Consider the following 19,976-nt stretch of genomic DNA (forward strand, 5'->3'; position numbering starts at 1 on the left):
GCAGTAATTATGGTTTAGTAATCACCGATACCCTTATTTTCCAGGAACTCCATCTTTCTTCCTCTTTCTTCCCTCTCTCTGGTATTCAGAGGGAGATACACCTTCAGTGATTTGATCTGGGTTTTACATCCTCCAGGTCTTGCAACAGGACAAAACCAGGTTAAGCCAGTGTGCTTATGCCTTGGACAGCGGCCCCACCTTGTTTCAGGTCACGGTGATGCCATGCTGGACTTTCCAAGGCAGGAGGAGGAAACTACTTCTCAAAGAGCCTACAAATACGGGCACCCCGGCCCTCCTCCAATAAACACTGGGCACCTGTCTGGCTTGTAACACTGCATTCAGCTTCGCTGCATCAGTCCGTCCCAACTGAGCCATGAAGATTCTTCACCTGTGCTGGGCTGTTTTCTCTGTGCTGCTCCTGGCTTCCTCAGGTAAGGAGTGGAGAGTAAAGAAGGGAGAGAGAGGCTGGTCCAGCCAAGTGGAAGGAAGGAAGGTATTGAGATGTTCTATCTCCTCGCAAAGGAAAGGAGCATTTCTATCTAGCTTTTCTACTACAGAAGGTAGAGTTGGAAGGGTCCCAAGGGTCATCTAGTCCAACCCCCTTGAAATGCAGGAATCTCAGCTAAAGCATCCAACCTCTGCTTAAAAATCTCCAAGGTTTCCTAGACAGCTAGGTCAGGGACAATGGGAATTGTAGTCCAACAACTTCTGGGGGCACAAGGTTGGGAAAGGCTGGAAACTGCATAGCAGTGGCTCTCCAGGAAGTTGGAATGCAACTTCCAGGTGGTTCTGGGTTTCCCTACTCCTCTCATAAAGGCTGTGAACTTGTGCCTCATTTTCTTCCTCTTCCTAATTGACTTTGCTCTCTGCAGCGGACAGTGATCTCTCTCTCCCCCCTCCCCCACTTTCCGCAGGATTTGCCTTTTTCAAACCAAATAGCAGGCGGCAATGCTATGAAGCCAACGGTGCTTGCAAACTTTTCAAGTGTCCCTCTCCCATGGTTCAGATCGGAAAATGCGGAATTGTGAGGAAATGTTGCAAAAGGTAACTTCAGCTCGCCAACAGAGAAGTTGTACAAGTTGCCAGGGTTCTTCCCTCCCCAGCACCTTCTGAATGGAGCATGCTGAGAAGATAGAGCTATGGTGGTGGTTAGTTGGGTTTTTGTTCTTTGCCCCAGGTGAAGCCTCCAAGGGGTGCCATTGAGCTTCTCAGCCTGTGCTTGTGTATGTGTGTATGCAAATGTTTGTGTGGGGTGGCAAACGGGTGAAATAAAGCCTAGTTTTGCCCCTGTAAGAAGCCCCTGATTTGAGGGACTTCAAGCTGCCATCCTAAGTCCATCATTTCCATCAAATTTAATGGAACTCACTTCCTAGGAAACACATTTGGTCGCCCGCCCCCCACCTCCAGTACTCTGAATTCCAGAAGTCCAGATCAGAGCTTAAAAGAAACCCTGCACAACCTTCCACAATGAAAGTCGCTGTGAAATCCAGAATATATTACTGGACTAAACTGATTTCTATCTCGGTATTCATGATGACCTCCTACTTACCCTCCCCAGTGTTTTTAAGTTGGTATTTTACTTGAGCAGTCATTTGCTATCCTGGATTCAGCCTAAGGGATCTACTGAACTGAGAAAGCAGCTTAATTATGTGTCTCTGATACCTTTGTTCTGCAGGGGAGGAGCAATAACAAAAGTTTTGAGATGCTTGCTAGAGTTAACTATACATTTCTTTGCATGTTTACCATAATTTGCACGTCAGGTATATTTGCATGCTTTGCTATAAGATTTATAGTTTGCACATCAAAAAGCCATTCTCCAGGGCTTCTATGGATAAAAGATTAAAATGACTTACAGTGCAATGCTTATTTAGGTAACTGTGCAATTCTATAGCTACACTAGGGGCCAAAATTGTGGAAACCTTTTGGGAAAAGTGTGTTTCTGAGGTTTGATGGTTCGTAACTCCTGATTGGCTCTCTAAACGCTCGTGCTCATTGGCTACATTCAAATGAAGGAAAGCTACTGCATCTCAACCTAAGCAAGTTATGCTTCCTTTTTCTGGTTATTTGGCTATAGCTTTTGATGGAATACAGATAACTGAACAAACTTTGTTGCATTACATTCTTCATTAAATTATCTTTCCAATGATATATAATTTTATGATATTATTCCCCAAAGAAATGGTCTTATGAGCCATCAAACCTCAGAAATACACTTTTTCCCAAAAGGTTTCCACAATTTTGGCCACTAGTGTATATATTTCCATATATCTGGCACATTTGTACAAACCAAGGACAATTCCACATATAAAAACAATGCAAATGTTTAAAAATTATTCTATGATATTTTATTTTATTTTTTAAAAAAAGTGGAGGCTAGCCTGTTGGAGCAAATGGGGCAATTCCCCACTAAGCTCAGTTTGAATTCAAAAATCCCCACCAGTCTGCTTTCTTCCTTGCAACCAGTCCAGAGGTCAGCCCTGGCTGTCCTCTTTCACGTTGCCTTTGCAGAACTCAAGGAGCACGCGAACCCAACTGAAATCAGTTGACTACTTGGTTCCTGCACCTGTCACAACACTCCCCTGATGTCACTGGTCCAAAATGCTCCCGTTGCAGGTGCAGGCTAATATAAAGATCTTCACCTGGAAGGCTTTGCTGAAAGGGGAATTCAATAGGTGCCCAAACAACATGGTTAAAGGTGCAGCTCAGGCCTTTCACACCCAAGAGACAGATGCAACACTGGGTGGAGACCACATTCCAGTTGTATACACATCTAGGTCACATGGACAACATACATGTCAACAACTTTGGGAACCAGGCAGAGGGCCTTCTCGATGGTGGAAATAAACAACTATCTGACTTTTAGAAGACATCTCCTTTTTCTCCTTTTTGATTCTGGTTTCCTCCAATATTACCTTATGTTACAAGAATCATTCAGTATCTGCCACAAAGCTTTTGTCATCTCAGTAACCTTTGGGATATTCCTTGATTACTATTCTTTCTTTATTAACATCTTGTATCGGGTTCCCTCTCACTAACCCGGTTATCCTTCCTGACTGTAGGTATTCTAACAATTTAGTCTGCCATTCGATTTTTGAGGGGATGTTTTTGCATCATTATCATTATCATCATCATTATTGGTTAAGGGTGCCGAGAGTTATTACAGGGCTGTTCAAAGATTGCCAGCTCCTAGCACCTTTAACAAACTCTGGGTCCCAGGAAGATATGACGGTTACAGAGGCATAAGATTTCTTTGGATGTGTTTTGTGAGTGTGCCCACGGTTAGCACAACTAAGAAGCCTCAAATGCCATATCCATTGTCTTAGTGGATGCCCACAACTTCTTGCTCACGAGTAGGCAAAATATACTTCAGAATTTGCAGACCTTTGCACCGATCTCTGCTCAATGGATCTTGGGATTCTCATTTTAAAAGCAAAACGAAGTAGACCCCAAAGGCCTTTAAGGTCTTAAGAAGATTAAAAGTAGCCTTCTACTTTTTCTTTTATCCCTATGATGGGAATCCTATATCGTTTACACTTATTATCCATATCTCCCAGTTAACTCTTTTAAGGAATTGGTGTGTTGTTTTACTTAGCATGAAGGGGAGCTGTGATGCCGGCTATATAAATAAATACATAAAACAATGACAAGTTCTTTATTATTGTCTACAAGTTTTTTACATTACCTTTCACTATTAATTGCCCATTTATTCTGCCCTGCACTATCATCTTCTTGAGCGCTTCAGCTTCCTCTCTATCTTTATAATTTTGACATCGGATTCAGGTTTAGCATCCTCTAATTTAGCATTTATCCTCTGTTAATATCCATTCAATTTTTCCATTTAAATTCTTCTCCATTACCGGAAAACTTGATCCGTACAAAAACTCTCTTCCTTCCTTCCTTCGACTTGTAACAATCATTTTATTTCTTCCCAAATCTAGAAGACCAAAAAATAACAATGTAGAAGCATGTACATTTTCACTGTTCTTGAAGGGAATTACTGATTATGCAATATAAATAAAAAAATAAAAAATAAAAACTTAGTTGGTTTTTAAGGTGCTACTGAAGGAATTTTTTTTATTTTACTTCGATCCAGACCAACACGGCTACCTACCTGTAACCTGTACTGATTATGCAGTTTACTAGATTTATAATTATCTTAATTATGTAATGTGTTAATTGAACAGGCACTGGTTGTGCTAAGTATAACTAAGACAGTTTACGAAGTACATGCAATTTCAGTTTAATGGGCAAATGAGTACTATTTGCATATCCCATTAGTTACACACTGTGTATCAAGTACGTAACTTGTTAACTGCTCAGAGTATGAAAGGCACATTGCCAATATATATGTAGTCTTTTAATTGCACAATTGGTGGCCCAGTTAATGTCACAAGGCTTGCGAAAGTTCAGGAAGGACTTCTTAAAAAACAAAATTTGCATACCAATGGTGGAAACTGAACTTAAAATGGTGAAAGTGAGAAACTGAGATTGACAGAGTTACCTAGTAGGCTTTTGGTATGTTTCTGATGGGCCAACATTGCTTCCTTTGCTTTTTCCATGTCTCAAACATTGTGACTTGGCAATGAAATGGTGAAATAATTCTTGTTGTTTGCTTTTAAGCCCAATGTGATAGAAGACTAATTGCTGCCTGCTGACCCAGGATCCTTTGAAAAAAGGGATGTGTTCCCTCAACTTTGAGAGCTACTGGATCATGCATCATCCCCCAGCTGGAGATCTCTTCTGTTTATTCACCAGAGAATCTGGCTCAAAATGAAGGAGCGTTTGCAACATTTACAATGAGACTATGAGCGTGTTCCCTTGCAATAAAAGCAAATTCAAGAGATTTGTCTCCTAGGTTTGTAGTTGCATGTCGAGACCCCAGAACCAACCCCTCAAAGAGAATAAAATACCAGGACACAGAATATAAGTGTGCATGCACATGAAAGCTCATACCAAAATAAAAACTTAGTTGGTCTTTAAGGTGCTACTGAAGGAATTTTTTTACAGATAATAATTTAATATTTATACCCCGCCCATCTGGATGGGTTTCCCCAGCCACTCTGGGCGGCTTCCAACAGAAAAATGAAATAAAATAATCTATTAAACATTAAAAGCCTCCCTAAACAGGGCTGCCTTCAGATGTCTTCTAAAATCTGGTAGCTGTTTTTCTCTTTGACATCTGACGGGAGGGCGTTCCACAGGGCGGGCGCCACCACCGAGAAGGCCCTCTGCCTGGTTCCCTGCAACTTGGCTTCTCACAATGAGGGAACCGCCAGAAGGCCCTTGGATACAGTTCAAACAATTAGAAATACATTGACAGATAATTATGAAATTATTGTGAGGTTTAATAAGTTAACTGTTTAGATTTGGACAACTCTTCTGCTGTAATTTATTGGAAGGGGGGAAATAATCATTTCCTTAATAACAATTTAAACAATTTATTTAACTAAAACAGTAACATTATAGCATATGTATCCATGTTTGTTAACTGATGTGGTTAAATGATTTTTTAAACAACAACAACAACACAATTGACACAATTAGACTGAGTTTTAGCACACATGAAAAACTTAAAACAAATACTTATTTCCTGATGAATAGCCTTTGGACTATAATGTAAATTAAACAGAAAATAATCTTTAGAAAGATTTTTTCCTCCATAAGCATTTTATTTTAAAAATCCAATTTAAATTTTAAAAAATCCAACTTAAATATTTTTAAAAATCTGATATATATTTTTTAAAAAATAAAAATCATTGATTTTTATCCACCCTGCCTGGAACTCATTTTCTTGCCAGAGCAGGTTAAAGTTTAAAAACCCAGGAACCCAGGAAGATGCCTTATAAGGAGCCAGTGATCCACCTATCTCAGTTTTGTCTGGCAGCAAGCTCTCCAGAGTTTCAGACCAGGAAGATTCCCATCCCTATCAGAGATTAAACCTGGGGCCTCCTGTAACAAAATTGATGCTTTGTGCTCCCTCCTCAGTCGCTACACAGTGTGATGCAGCAGCTAAAAAAGCCAATGCAATTCTGGGCTGCATCAATAGGAGTATAGCATCTAGATCTAGGGAAGTAATAGTACCACTGTATTCTGCTCTGGTCAGACCTCACCTGGAATACTGTGTCCAGTTCTGGGCATCACAGTTCAAGAAGGATATTGACAAGCTGGGACGTGTCCAGAAGAGGGCAACCAAAATGGTCAAAGGCCTGGAAACAATGCCTTATGAGGAACGGCTTAGGGAGCTGGGTATGTTTAGCCTGGAGAAGAGAAGGTTAAGGGGTGATATGATAGCCATATTCAAATATGTGAAAGGATGTCATAGAGAGGAGGGAGAAAGGTTGTTTTCTGCTGCTCCAGAGAAGCGGACACGGAGCAATGGATTCAAACTACTAGAAAGAAGATTCCACCTAAACATTAGGAAGAACTTCCTGACAGTAAGAGCTGTTTGGCAGTGGAATTTGCTACCAAGGAGTGTGGTGGAGTCTCCTTCTTTGGAGGTCTTTAAGCAGAGGCTTGACAGGCATATGTCAAGAATGCTTTGATGGTGTTTCCTGCTTGGCAGGGGGTTGGACTGGATGGCCCTTGTGGTCTCCTCCAACTCTATGATTCTCTACCAATGAGCTATGGTGCTTCCAAAAAGGTGGCAGGGCTGGGGCATGGGAGGTGAACCAAACAGTAACCTTGATTCGGGCTGCAACAGCTAGCCCCAGCTCCAGAACGCATCGATTTTGTGATTTTGTCATTGCAGTATTTGGAGAAAGTGTTGCGAAACTCGAGAAGGGTAATGCCCACAATTGCAAAATAACAGAGCCCAGTCTCGGTCACCGGGGACAAAGAGGCAATGTGGGTTAACAATGCCCGTAATAAGCAAGGGTGGAGGACATTTCTTCACAGACATGGCAAAATCTGCTTGCAAAACTAGCCACCATGATCTGTTTCAAATGGGGAGTTTTGAATTGAGATTTTCAGAACAGACCTGATAATTCAGCGGATGGCACCACTTCAAAATGCCAGCAGAACAGACAACCTAGGTTACTTAGAATCACAGAATGGTAGAGCTGTGTGGTACCCAAGGGTCATCTAGTCCAACCCCCTGCAATACAAGAATGTTTATTCCACACAGCACCATCCAAACAGCCTGACTGGTTCAATATCTTGGCCTTTGAAACAACATACATTTTCTACCCACAAAGAATTCTCACAGCACTGAAGTGTACAAATGCCCACAACCTCCAAGAACTGCAGCCTTATACAAAAAAACCCCCAAACCACCCCTCTCAAGCGCACAACACCATAATTCAGCCTTCGCCCTCCCAAACAAGTTGTGTTCTGGAGACTATCCTCAGCATATACCCCCTGCTTGCGGGATTCACACGGGCCACCAATCTGCTACTGGGCCAAGTTCAAGGTGTTGGTACTAACATATAAAGGCCTATCCAACTTAGGACCAGGTTATTCATCCCTTATCCACACAGTAGATCACTGTGGTTGGGAGGGTTTCTCCTGCAAGCACCAATGATCCACAGTAGCTCAGAGCAGGACCTTCCGTGTGTCTGCCCCTATTCTGTGGCATCACATTCCTCTTGAGATACGACAGGTGCCAAACATCTACATTAAAAAAAAATTCCAACAGGCTTTTGCAGCTGGATAAATGGGCTTTTGTCATGAAAGACCAATTTGTATGGATTTAGTTCTGTTTTAAATGTATATGTGGTGTGTGGGTGTGTGTAACTGGTTTAAACTGGTTTATTTCAAGTTTTGATGGATGTAAAAATGGAATACTGAATGGTTTAGTTTATGTAAAATATGCAGGGATCTATGGCAAGCATATTGAACCATGGAAGAAGGGAAGTCGTTGAAATTTTAAGGTTGTACAAATGAAAATTCTAAAATGTAAAATAAAAACTTAATAAAAATTATACACAAAAATAATAAAATAAACTGGTTTATTTCCCCCCGTTTTTACTGTAAAGCACCTTGAGACGATTGTAGAGAAGTTGATTAATAAATTCATCATCACCATATTCATCATAGCCAGTAGCCATTGAAACCATTTATTATATCTCACACCTTTCTCAAAGGTAGGTTCCCTCCCTCCGCAGTTCATCTTCACAACAACCCTGTGAGGTAAATTAGGCTGAGAGGCAGATATGGGCTTCCAAAGTCACCAACTGAGCTCCATGGCCAAGTCAGGATTTGAACCCTATTCTCCCAGGTTCTAGCCTGGCTCTCTAACCACTACACTGCTGTGCCATCTCCATTTTTCATGATGCTTTTCTATTTGCACGCAGGGGCAGATCTACTATGAAACTCATGAAGCATCGGTGCCCCTAATCCCAGAGGCGCCCCGGAAGCAACTTGAATCCACATTGCTTAATTTTTTTGGATCTAGTAGACCCAATTGGGAGTTGCATGACTCAAATTGCTTTTGTTGTTGTTGTATATATTTCAACAGCGAATTGGACTAGGTGACTCTTGGGGTCCCTTCCAACTCTGCAATTCTGTGATTCAACAATCCCGAAGCTAGAGAGTCCGTAGCACAGATGTTGTAAAGGTGTGGTGATCTATTGTGGAACAACCCCATTGAAGAAGATAACAGTGGTTACCCAGACCTCGTTGCTGGTTGCGAAGGGGCCCCCATGAGAGCATACCCTCCAACACTGATGCCGAAATCCAGCATCGCCTGAGCTCTGCGAGTGCGGTTTTCTCCCGATTGAAGTGCAGGGTGTTTGAGGACCGCAGGGAAACCAAAATGCTTGTTTACAAAGCTATTGTACTACCAACCTTACTATATGCTTGTAGTAAGGTAAAAGAAATTTTTTACACATCACTTGGGAAGACAGGCGAACTAATATCAGTGTACTGGAAGAAGCAAAGATCACCAGTGTTGAAGCAATGATTCTTCAACATCAACTTCATTGGACTGGTCATGTTGTGCGGATGCCTGATGATCGTCTTCCAAAGCAACTGCTCTATTCCGAACTTAAAAATGGAAAGCGTAATGCTGGTGGTCAACAAAAGAGGTTTAAAGACTGTCTCGAGGCAAATCTTGAAAAAATGTAGTATAAACACTGACAACTGGGAAACACTGGTCTGCGAGTGCTCCAACTGGAGAACAGCCTTTACCAAAGGTGCCTTGGGCCTTGAAGAAACTCAATCGCAGGACGCAAGGGAGAAACGTGCTAAGAGGAAGGCACGCTTGGCAAATCCACACCATGATCAACTCCCGCCTGGAAACCAATGTCCCCACTGAGGAAGGACGTGTGGACCCAGAATTGGCTTCCACAGTCACTTACGGACTCATTGTTAAAACCGTGTTTATGGAAGACAATCTTACTTGGCTACAAGTGATCGCCAAAGAAGAAGACCCTCCAACAAATAGGGACATCCTATTCCATATCCTCCGATATTTCTCCTGTGAAAACAGAGACGTCCCCTCCAACCTTTCTCCAATAAAACAGGGACGTCCAGTGCTATTTTTCTAGGAAAAGAGGTGCTGGAACTCACCATGAACACATCCCTTGCTCTCTTATAATGGCAATGAGCCCCACAGTTTTGGCTGGAGGGGGGGGGGGGAAGCCACGTGGATTTCCTGTTCCATACTCTCCAACATTTCTCTGATGAAAATAGGGACGTCTGAAGGAAAAGCAGGACATTCTGGGCAGGGATGGCCACCAATTTGGGTGCCTTTAAAAGAGGATTAGGCAAATTCACGGAGGAGAGGTTTTAATGATTGCTGTGCTCTGCCTCGAAGAGATACTTCCGAATACCAGTTGCTGGAAACCCCAGGAGGGGGAGAGGGCTCTTGTGTTCGAATCCAGCAGGCTCTTCTTGTGTTCCTAAGCATTTAGACAGGCTGGTGCAGTAGTTGAGTGTGGTCAGTCCTTTATCTTTGAGGATAAGGCTGTCCATGGATGCTAGCCACAATGGCTATGTTCCCAGTCCACTGTCGGAGGCCCGATGACCCTGAGTGCCATTTGCTGGGAATCCCCAGTGGGGAGAAGGCTATTGCTTGTGGGATTCTGTAGGCATTTGGTTAGCTACACAGGATGCTGGAGAAGTTAAGCCTGTGGCGTGATCTGACGGGGTTTCCCTTACATTTCTAGGTGCGAATGAAAACACTCCATACCGCTTAGCCTTAGTGTGTGGGCCAATAGCTGTATTGGGGCAGTTGGGAGAGCACGAGACTCTTAGTCTCAGGGTTGTGGGTTTGAACCCCATGCTGGGCGAAATATTCCTGCATTGCAGGGGGTTGGACTAGAAGACCCTCGTGGTCCCTTCCAACTCTATACTACAATTCTATGATTCCACAGCAAATGCTCAGAAACATTTCAATAGGATTTAGGTTCTGTTCCAGTTCTGATGGGGTCAGGGCCAGATTTAGGTTTGATGAGGTCCTAAGCTACTGAAGGTAATGGGGCCCTTTATATGTCCAGCTGTCTTTTGTCAACAACAAATGGTCGCTGTTTTTTTGTGTTGAATATATGCTATATGGTAATTTATGGACCTAATAGGTATCTAAAGCCATTTGCACAAAACAAAATATGCATTTTATCAAAGTAATTGTTGAAAAGTCCATGCAGAATGTCGGCACCCTATATATAGAAAGGAGCAAACCAGTGATATTTTAGAGAGCAGGCTAGCAGGCGGGGCCCATGACTTACATCATAGGAGCCTACACAACACACAAACACTGCTGCTGTATGTAGGTTTTATTTTATTTGTTTTTTATCTTATATTTTGGAAATGTACAACCAGGGTTTTTTTTTTCTTTAAACTTTTTTGGGGGGCCCCAAGAGAGTGGGGCCCTAAGCTATAGCTTGTTTAGCTTATCCGTAAATATGGCACTGATCCTTGGACACTTGGAGGGTCTGTGACAATTCTGGCCTCAGGACCAGCAGACTGGAGAGAAATGCAGATCCAAGAAGTGTGCACGCACACGAAAGCTCATACGAATGACAAACTTAGTTAGTCTCTAAGGTGCTACTGGAAGGATTTTTTTTTGTTAGATTCCATGATGTGCATCATTTTCTATTTCCCTTGGGTATTCAAAGGCACGCTCGGCGGCTCAGCTGGGCGTTTTTCCCTGGGCCTTGCATCCTCCAGGTCTGGCTGCAGGCCCAAACTTCTTATCTCCGATTCCGGTTAGGCCAGTGTGGTTTTGGGTGGGCCAGAGGCCCCGCCTTGCTCAGGACTTCGTGGAGACATTCCTTCCAAAACAAGCAGGAAGAAACCCAGACCCGATATATCCAAGCCAGCAAGGAGAAGAGCCACGACTCTTGCATGACCTGCGCTTGGGCTGCCTGCAAAGACACAGCGTGTGGCCTGTCAAGCAGAGACTCCCGGGGCGGTTATTTACTAGCTTGGCCTGCCATGCAGCTGTGCCTCTGGCTCCTTCACCGTCTGTCGGGAACTGGTGTAATCGGAGTCCCAGAAACCCAGCCCTGCCGGGGAAATCCAGCCCAGGCAGGGGTGTGAACTGCATCAGCTTAGCTATTGGTACAAACAGCCTGTATTCTCCTTCCTGGACTGGAAAGGGGAGTTGGAGGAGAGGGAAGTTATGTACTGGAAGCAGGGGTGTCGCAATGGGGGGGGGCAATGGGGGCGGTATGCCCCGGGTTCCACTGTGGCGCGGACTTTTTACCGGGAGGCTGGAGGCTCGGCTTGGGAGTCGCGGGGGTGGGAGCGCCAAGTGGCATCCCCCCGCCACACCACGTGGATTGGAGTCGCCAGGGGCGGCGACGATACCCCTCTACGTAACACGCATGCGCAGTGGGGGTGCTGCACATGTGTGTTACGTAGCGGGATATCACCGCCCCCTCCCCCGCACCTCCAAAGCCACGCGCCTCCAGCTACAAAACTCCAGGTAGAAAGCCTGGTCTTTCTGGCAAATACACCAATTGGTGCTCCAATCTTTTCTGCAACTACATAAGGTCACTGCTCCATCTAGGTCATGTATGAGATTGGCACTTGTACCCAGGTCACAGATAGTTCACGAGGGTCACAGATAGTTCACCAGGGGAATACTTTATATTGAACTGTTCTAAGGCCACGACCCTTAGAAATAAACCATGCATAAAGTTCAGACTGGCACCCATCATCACAATGCCTACTGCATTTTCATAGAATTATAGAATTGCAGAGTTGGAAGGGATGCAGTAACGACATACAGGACCATTTTTCAAAGCAGCAGAGTATGCTAACCAGGAAGAATATTTAGAAAGCTGTGCATGGCAAAATGCTATTGGACCTGTCCTACGGTTCTATGCCTAAAGTCTTAGCTTTCTTTAAGAGCCCAACATAGTGTAAGAAGCTCACATTTCAACACTGGTAGAATCATAGAATCATAGAGTTGGAAGAGACCACAAGGGCCATCCAGTCCAACCCGCTGCCAAGCAGGAAACACCATCAAAGCATTCCTGACAGATGGCTGTCAAGCCTCTGCTTAAAGACCTCCAAAGAAGGAGACTCCACCACACTCCTTGGCAGCAAATTCCACTGCCGAACAGCTCTTACTGTCAGGAAGTTCTTCCTAATGTTTAGGTGGAATTTTCTTTCTTGTAGTTTGAATCCATTGCTCCGTGTCCGCTTCTCTGGAGCAGCAGAAAACAACCTTTCTCCCTCCTCTATATGACATCTTTTTATATATTTGAACATGGTTATCATATCACCCCTTAACCTTCTCTTCTCCAGGCTAAACATACCCAGCTCCCTAAGCCGTTCCTCATAAGGCATCGTTTCCAGGCCTTTGACCATTTTGGTTGCCCTCTTCTGGACACGTTCCAGCTTGTCTGTATCCTTCTTGAACTGTGGTGACCAGAAGTGGACACAGTACTCCAGGTGAGGTCTGACCAGAGCAGAATACAGTGGTACTATTACTTCCCTTGATCTAGATGCTATACTCCTATTGATGCAGCCCAGAATTGCATTGGCTTTTTTAGCTGCTGCATCACACTGCTGACTCATGTCAAGTTTGTGGTCTACGAAGACTCCTAGATCCTTTTCACATGTACTGCTCTCAAGCCAGGTGTCTCCCATCCTGTATTTGTGCCTTTCAATTTTTTTGCCCAAGTGTAGTACTTTACATTTCTCCTTGTTAAAATTCATCTTGTTTGCTTTGGCCCAGTTGTCTAATCTGTTAAGGTCATTCTGAAGTGTGATCCTGTCCTCTGGGGTGTTAGCCACCCCTCCCAATTTGGTGTCATCTGCAAACTTGCTCAGGATGCCCTCAAGCCCATCATCCAAGTCATTGATAAAGATGTTGAACAAGACTGGGCCCAAGACAGAACCCTGTGGCACCCCACTAGTCACTACTCTCCAGGATGAGGAGGAGCCATTGATGAGCACCCTTTGGGTTCGGTCAGTAAGCCAGTTACAAATCCACTGAATGGTAGCATTGTCTAGCCCACATTTTACCAGCTTCTTTACAAGAATATCATGGGGCACCTTGTCTAAGGCCTTGCTGAAATCAAGATAGGCTACATCCACAGCGTTCCCTTCATCTACCAGGCTTGTTATTCTGTCAAAAAATGAGATCAGATTAGTCTGACATGACTTATTTTTCAGGAACCCATGCTGACTTTTAGTGATCACAGAGTTTCTTTCTAGGTGCTCACAGACTGTTTGCTTAATGATCTGCTCTAGAATCTTTCCTGGTATTGATGTCAGGCTGACTGGGCGGTAATTGTTTGGGTCCTCTCTTTTCCCCTTTTTGAAAATAGGGACAAAATTTGCCCTCCTCCAGTCTGCTGGAACTTCACCTGTTCTCCAGGAATTTTCAAAGATTATTGCCAGTGGTAGAAGTTTTGCTTTCTGTATGAACGCTCTTGTATCCAGGTTTTTTTCTTCCTGTTGCTCAAGTTGTACATTACGAGTACTTGGATATTTCCTTTCTCTTTTGAGGCAATCTGTTATGTACTGAGCTGAATCCTAGAACAATAGGATTCAGAATCAGCGGGAGCTACCCAATCCAACTCCAGGTGGAAGTGAATCCGCAACCTGATTGGCCTGCTGGAGCAGCCAATCAGGCGGCTGGCAGAAGTGAATCTGCTACCTGATTGGCCTGTAGGAGCAGCCAATCAGGCTGCAGGCAGAAGTCAATCCACAATATAATTGGCCCACAGGTGTAGCCCTGAAGTAGCCAATCACGCAAGGCCCATTGTGTAAATAATGTATATAAGCAGATGGTTTTGGGAAAAGAGCCATTCGTCTTCTCTTCTTCTCCTTGATGAATATGAGCTGAATAAAGAGCATGAAATTCACTCTCGACTCCGAGTATATTTCACTGGCGACGAAGGTGGGATCCTGCTGAGCTGACCGCCACCACGCACTGCACCGCAGCACCGCCACCTGCTGCACCGCTGCATCGCACCGTGCATCCAGGCTTCAGCTCCAGGACCCAAGGAACCCAGAATGGCAACCGACAGCAGCTTCTTGCCATTCAAACCAGCATCAGGAGACTGGGAAGGGTACGCCGCCCGTTTCAACTTCCTCCTGCAAGCGAAAGAAGTCACCAACGATGCCATGAAGAGGGCGACATTCTTCAGCGTTTGTGGAGAGGAGACGTTTGAAATCGCCCGGGCTCTCCTTGCACCTAGAGATGTCGCTACCGTCTCTTACAAAACAATAATGGAACGGCTGAAGGAGCACTTTTCACCACAGCCCTCGGTGGTAGCTTGCCGAAATGCCTTCTACGCAAAGCGGCAAGCCCCGGGGGAAACCATAACTGGGTTTGTGACCTCCCTCCGCCAAGCTGCCCGGTTATGCAACTTCTCAGAGTTGGAGAACATGCTTCGTGACCGCCTCGTCGGTGGCCTGAGGGACGAGATGTTGCAACGACGCCTCTACGCCAAAAAAGACCTCACGTTCCAGATTGCTCTGGAGGAAGCCCTGGCAACCGAAGCCGCCGAGAGGTCAACGCAAGAGGCACGACCGGCCCCGCCATCCCAACCGAGGGTCTACCACGAAGACCTCACCGACGAATCCGAATCTGACAGGGAGGAAGTACACCGAGTACAGCGGCGCACTCAAGCAGCACACACACCACAGCAGCCTCGACGAGAAGGAGGGAACTGTGCAAGCTGCGGGGAGAACCACGAGAGGAGGACCTGTCGTTTCCGCAACGCAGAGTGCAGGCAGTGCAGAAAATTGGGACACATCGCCCGGGTGTGTCGGGCTCGACTCACCCGTCGACAAGCATCAGATGACCGACCCAGGAGCCCCAGGTCACACGGCACCATGCACCAAGGCAACTCAACGGAGATCACGGACTACCAGGTATTCCAGTTGCCCCATCCCAGCACAGAGAAAATTTATATAGAGGTACAGATAGAGGGAGCCCCATGCCGCATGGAGCTGGACACGGGTTCAACTCTATCCATAATCTCGGCCCGAACATTAAGGGAACTGTGCCCTAATGGGGGTCCCAAACTAAGGCCGGCCCCATTCACCCTCCGGGACTTCCAGAAACGTAAGGTCCCTACAATGGGGGTGGGGACCTTCAGGGTGCAATATCGAGGGCGAAAGCAACAATTGGACTTGCTGGTAGTTAAGGGCCCCTACGTTAGCTTACTGGGACTGGCATGGTTTGGACCTCTGGGGCTAGCCGTTACCGGGGTGAACCGCACTAGCTTACAAGTGGACGTGGACGCCATATGCAAAGAGTTTCCAGGGGTTTTCGATGGGGCATTGGGACGAGATACAGGACCCCCCATTGCCCTACAGCTAGACCCCGCTGTACGACCCATCAGGCACAAGGCCCGCCGGGTCCCGTTCGCCCTGAAACCCCGCATAGACGAGGAATTGGACCGGCTCGTGGAGCAAGGAGTGCTGGAGCCGGTGCCCAACGCCCCCTGGGAAACTCCAATTGTCACACCCGTCAAGCCTAACGGTTCGGTCCGCATCTGTGCAGACTACAAATGCACCATAAACAAGGCTCTCACGGCCCATGCATACCCAGTGCCAGTGGTCAGCCATGTCCTCGCCACCCTGGCTGGGTCAAAAATCTTTGGCAAACTGGACTTGGCCCAAGCGTATCAACAGTTGCCTGTGGACGAAGCCACAGCAGAGGCTCAGACGATTGTGACGCACAGAGGGGCATTCAGAGTAAAGCGGCTGCAATTTGGCGTTAGCGTGGCACCAGGCATATTCCAGAATCTAATGGACTCTCTCCTTAAAGGGATTCCTGGCGTCACCCCCTTCTTCGATGATGTACTGATCGCCGGGCCCACACCAGAGGAATTTGAGGACCGCCTCCGCTCCGTCCTGCACCGTTTCCAGACGGCGGGCCTCAAGGTGAAGCGGGAAAAGTGTTTACTGGGAGTGCCGCAGGTGGACTTTCTGGGATTTAAGGTGGACGCAGAAGGGGTCCATCCAACCGGTGACAAGGTACGGGCCATTTGTGAGGCCCCAGCGCCCAAGAGCAAGCCCGAACTTCAGTCATTCTTGGGACTATTGAACTTTTACCATGCCTTCCTTCCCCATAAGGCAGCGGTAGCGGAGCCCCTACACAGACTCCTAGATAAAAGGGCCCCTTGGGTGTGGGGCCAGCGACAAAGGGCCGCATTCCAGGCAGTCAAGGACTTGCTCGTCTCAAACTCGGTCTTGGCACACTTCGACGAGAGGCTGCCAGTGGTGCTGGCATGCGACGCCTCTCCCTATGGCATCGGTGCTGTCCTGGGACACCAACTCCCGGATGGAAGAGAGGTGCCGGTGGCATACTTCTCCCAGACGCTTGCTGCAGCCGAACGAAACTACTCACAGATTGACAAGGAGGGTCTGGCAATCGTGAAGGGCGTAAAAAAATTCCATGATTTCTTGTACGGGCGGCCCTTTACCATAGTGACTGACCACAAGCCGTTGCTTGGCCTGTTTGCCCCCGAGAAGCAGACCCCCCAAGTGTTGTCTCCACGTGTCCTCAGGTGGTCAATTTTCCTTGCCGGCTACCAGTATGCACTAATCCACCGCCCTGGGAAGGCGATGGGCCACGCAGATGCCCTCAGCAGGCTACCACTACCAGAAACAGGCCCCGACCCAGCGCCTGCGCAAGAGGTTATGACCCTGGAGCTGCTTCCCGACCGACCCATTCAGGCACAAGAAGTTGCGCACCATTCCACAAAAGATAGGGTCATCTCCCGGGTCCTGGACTGGGTGTGGCGAGGATGGCCCAGCAGCAGCCCCGGGCCAGAATTCGCTGGCTACACAAACCGCAAACATGAACTGTCGGCCCACAAGGGGTGCCTGTTATGGGGAAGCAGGGTTGTTGTTCCCCAGCCCCTCCGCAAAAGGGTCCTCACAGCCCTACACGAGACACACCCAGGGGTAGTGAGGATGAAGGCCCTTGCCAGGAGTTATGTGTGGTGGCCGGGGATTGACAGAGAGATAGAGGCCTGGGTCCAACACTGCCAGACCTGCCAAGAATCCCGCCCGGATCCCCCAAGGGCCCCAGTCCAGCCCTGGGAGTCCGCCCAACATCCATGGTCACGCTTGCACGTGGACTTCGCTGGCCCCTTCCAGGGAAAAACATTCTTCATAGTGGTGGATTCCTACACCAAATGGCTGGAGGTCGCACTGGTACCGTCCACTTCTACGGCGGCAGCCATCCGGGTACTACGTAAGCTGTTTGCAACCCACGGGCTCCCTGACACCCTCGTCTCGGACAATGGAACCGCATTCACGTCAGAGGAGTTCCAGACCTTCACAGCGCAGAACGCCATCCGCCACATCCGCTCAGCACCATTCCACCCTGCCACCAATGGCCAAGCGGAGCGCATGGTGCGGACCACCAAGGACAGCCTCCGCCGCATAACACAAGGGGACTGGGAATACCGCCTTGCCGCATTTCTTCTAGCACAGCACAGCACCCCAAGCACAACGACGGGCCGGAGCCCAGCTGAACTACTCATGGGCCGGCGCCTTGCAACTAGACTGGACCGACTTCACCCCGACAGAGCTCAGGATGAGGTAGTGGTGGGGAAAGGCAGGAACCCCCGGACATTTGTGGCCCAGGACCCAGTGTATGCAAAGAATTTTGGGGCAGGCCCAGCATGGGTACCCGCCACAGTCACCAAGGTGACCGGTCCCGTGTCGTACGAGGTACTAACAGAAGGGGGGCAATGTTGGCGCCGCCACTGCGACCAGCTACGGCGACGATTCCCAGGAGGAACCCGGGAGGAGAGCGGGACAGAGGGGTCCCAAGGGGACAGCAGGGCAGTGAGGCCTGTAGAGCGAGAGGGGTGGGCAGGGGAAGCAGAAGCAGTAGGCACAGAGGGGCGCCCCGAGGCTGGAAGGACACCGGAACCAGAGTCACAACCTAGTGGTTCAGTGGCGCCAGACCAGACAGCCCCGGCACAGCCAGCAGCCTCGGAACACGAGCCAGAACCAGAACCCCTGACCAAGGAACACCCCAGGCCACAACGCACACGGAGGCGGCCAGCAGACCTTGGGGACTACGAATGCAACTTCCCGGGCAGGACTGGAACTTAGAGGGGAGGGGTGTTATGTACTGAGCTGAATCCTAGAACAATAGGATTCAGAATCAGCGGGAGCTACCCAATCCAACTCCAGGTGGAAGTGAATCCGCAACCTGATTGGCCTGCTGGAGCAGCCAATCAGGCGGCTGGCAGAAGTGAATCTGCTACCTGATTGGCCTGTAGGAGCAGCCAATCAGGCTGCAGGCAGAAGTCAATCCACAATATAATTGGCCCACAGGTGTAGCCCTGAAGTAGCCAATCACGCAAGGCCCATTGTGTAAATAATGTATATAAGCAGATGGTTTTGGGAAAAGAGCCATTCGTCTTCTCTTCTTCTCCTTGATGAATATGAGCTGAATAAAGAGCATGAAATTCACTCTCGACTCCGAGTATATTTCACAATCGCATACCTGCATGATATTTGATAATGTTTGATTGCAGATCCTAATAGCTAAACAAACAGGATACCGGGTAGTTCTGATTCTTTGCTTTCTCTTTCAACATAAAAACTGTTATGACTCTCTTTCAACCTTCAACTAGAAATAAACAATTGCACAAGGTTCCTGTTTCCAATAAATGGATGCTTTCTGGGAAAGTTGTCATGGTGGTACCATGCCTGAAGTCTCAGCTTTCTTTAAGAGCCCAACATAGTGTAAGGAGCTCAAATTTCAACACTGGTGGAAGTTTTGCTTTCTGTATGAAAGTTCTTCTTGAGCCAGACATCTTGGAGAGTGAAGTCAAATGGGCCTTAGAATGCACTGCTAATAACAAGGCCAGTGGAAGTGATGATATTCCAGCTGAACTATTTAAAATTTTAAAAGATGATGCTGTTAAGGTGCTACACCCAATATGCCAGCAAGTTTGGAAAACTCAGCAATGGCCAGAGGATTGGAGAAGATCAGTCTACATCCCAATTCCAAAGAAGGGCAGTGCCAAAGAATGCTCCAACTACCACACAATTGCACTCATTTCACACGCTAGCAAGGTTATGCTTAAAATTCTACAAGGCAGGCTTAAGCAGTATGTGGACCGAGAACTCCCAGAAGTGCAAGCTGGATTTCGAAAGGGCAGAGGAACCAGAGACCAAATAGCAAACATGCGCTGGATTATGGAGAAAGCTAGAGAGTTCCAGAAAAACGCCTACTTCTGCTTCATTGACTATGCAAAAGCCTTTGACTGTGTCGACCACAGCAAACTATGGCAAGTTCTTAAAGAAATGGTTACAGGTAAGGTAGCCGTGTTGGTCTGGGTCGAAGTAAAATAAAAAAATAAAAATAAAAAAAATAAAAAAAATTCCTTCAGTAGCACCTTAAAGACCAACTAAGTTTTATTTTGGTATGAGCTTTCGTGTGCATGCACACTTCTTCAGATACCTGAATTCAGGTATCTTCAGGTATCTGAAGAAGTGTGCATGCACACGAAAGCTCATACCAAAATAAAAACTTAGTTGGTCTTTAAGGTGCTACTGAAGGAATTTTTTTATTAAAGAAATGGGAGTGCCTGATC

General features: G+C 46.8%; 1 long non-coding RNA gene across 1 annotated transcript; it reads left to right on the forward strand.

Annotated features, from left to right (window-relative positions):
• Positions 1-280: 280 nt before the first annotated feature.
• On the forward strand, positions 281-4,841 carry LOC118083118 (uncharacterized). Its single transcript, XR_009557403.1, has 3 exons — positions 281-431; positions 915-1,044; positions 4,621-4,841. It is a non-coding gene; the product is annotated as an uncharacterized LOC118083118 (long non-coding RNA).
• The last annotated feature ends 15,135 nt before the right edge of the window (positions 4,842-19,976 follow it).

This window comes from Zootoca vivipara, chromosome 3, assembly GCF_963506605.1.
Source record: "Zootoca vivipara chromosome 3, rZooViv1.1, whole genome shotgun sequence".
Taxonomy (NCBI): domain Eukaryota; kingdom Metazoa; phylum Chordata; class Lepidosauria; order Squamata; family Lacertidae; genus Zootoca; species Zootoca vivipara.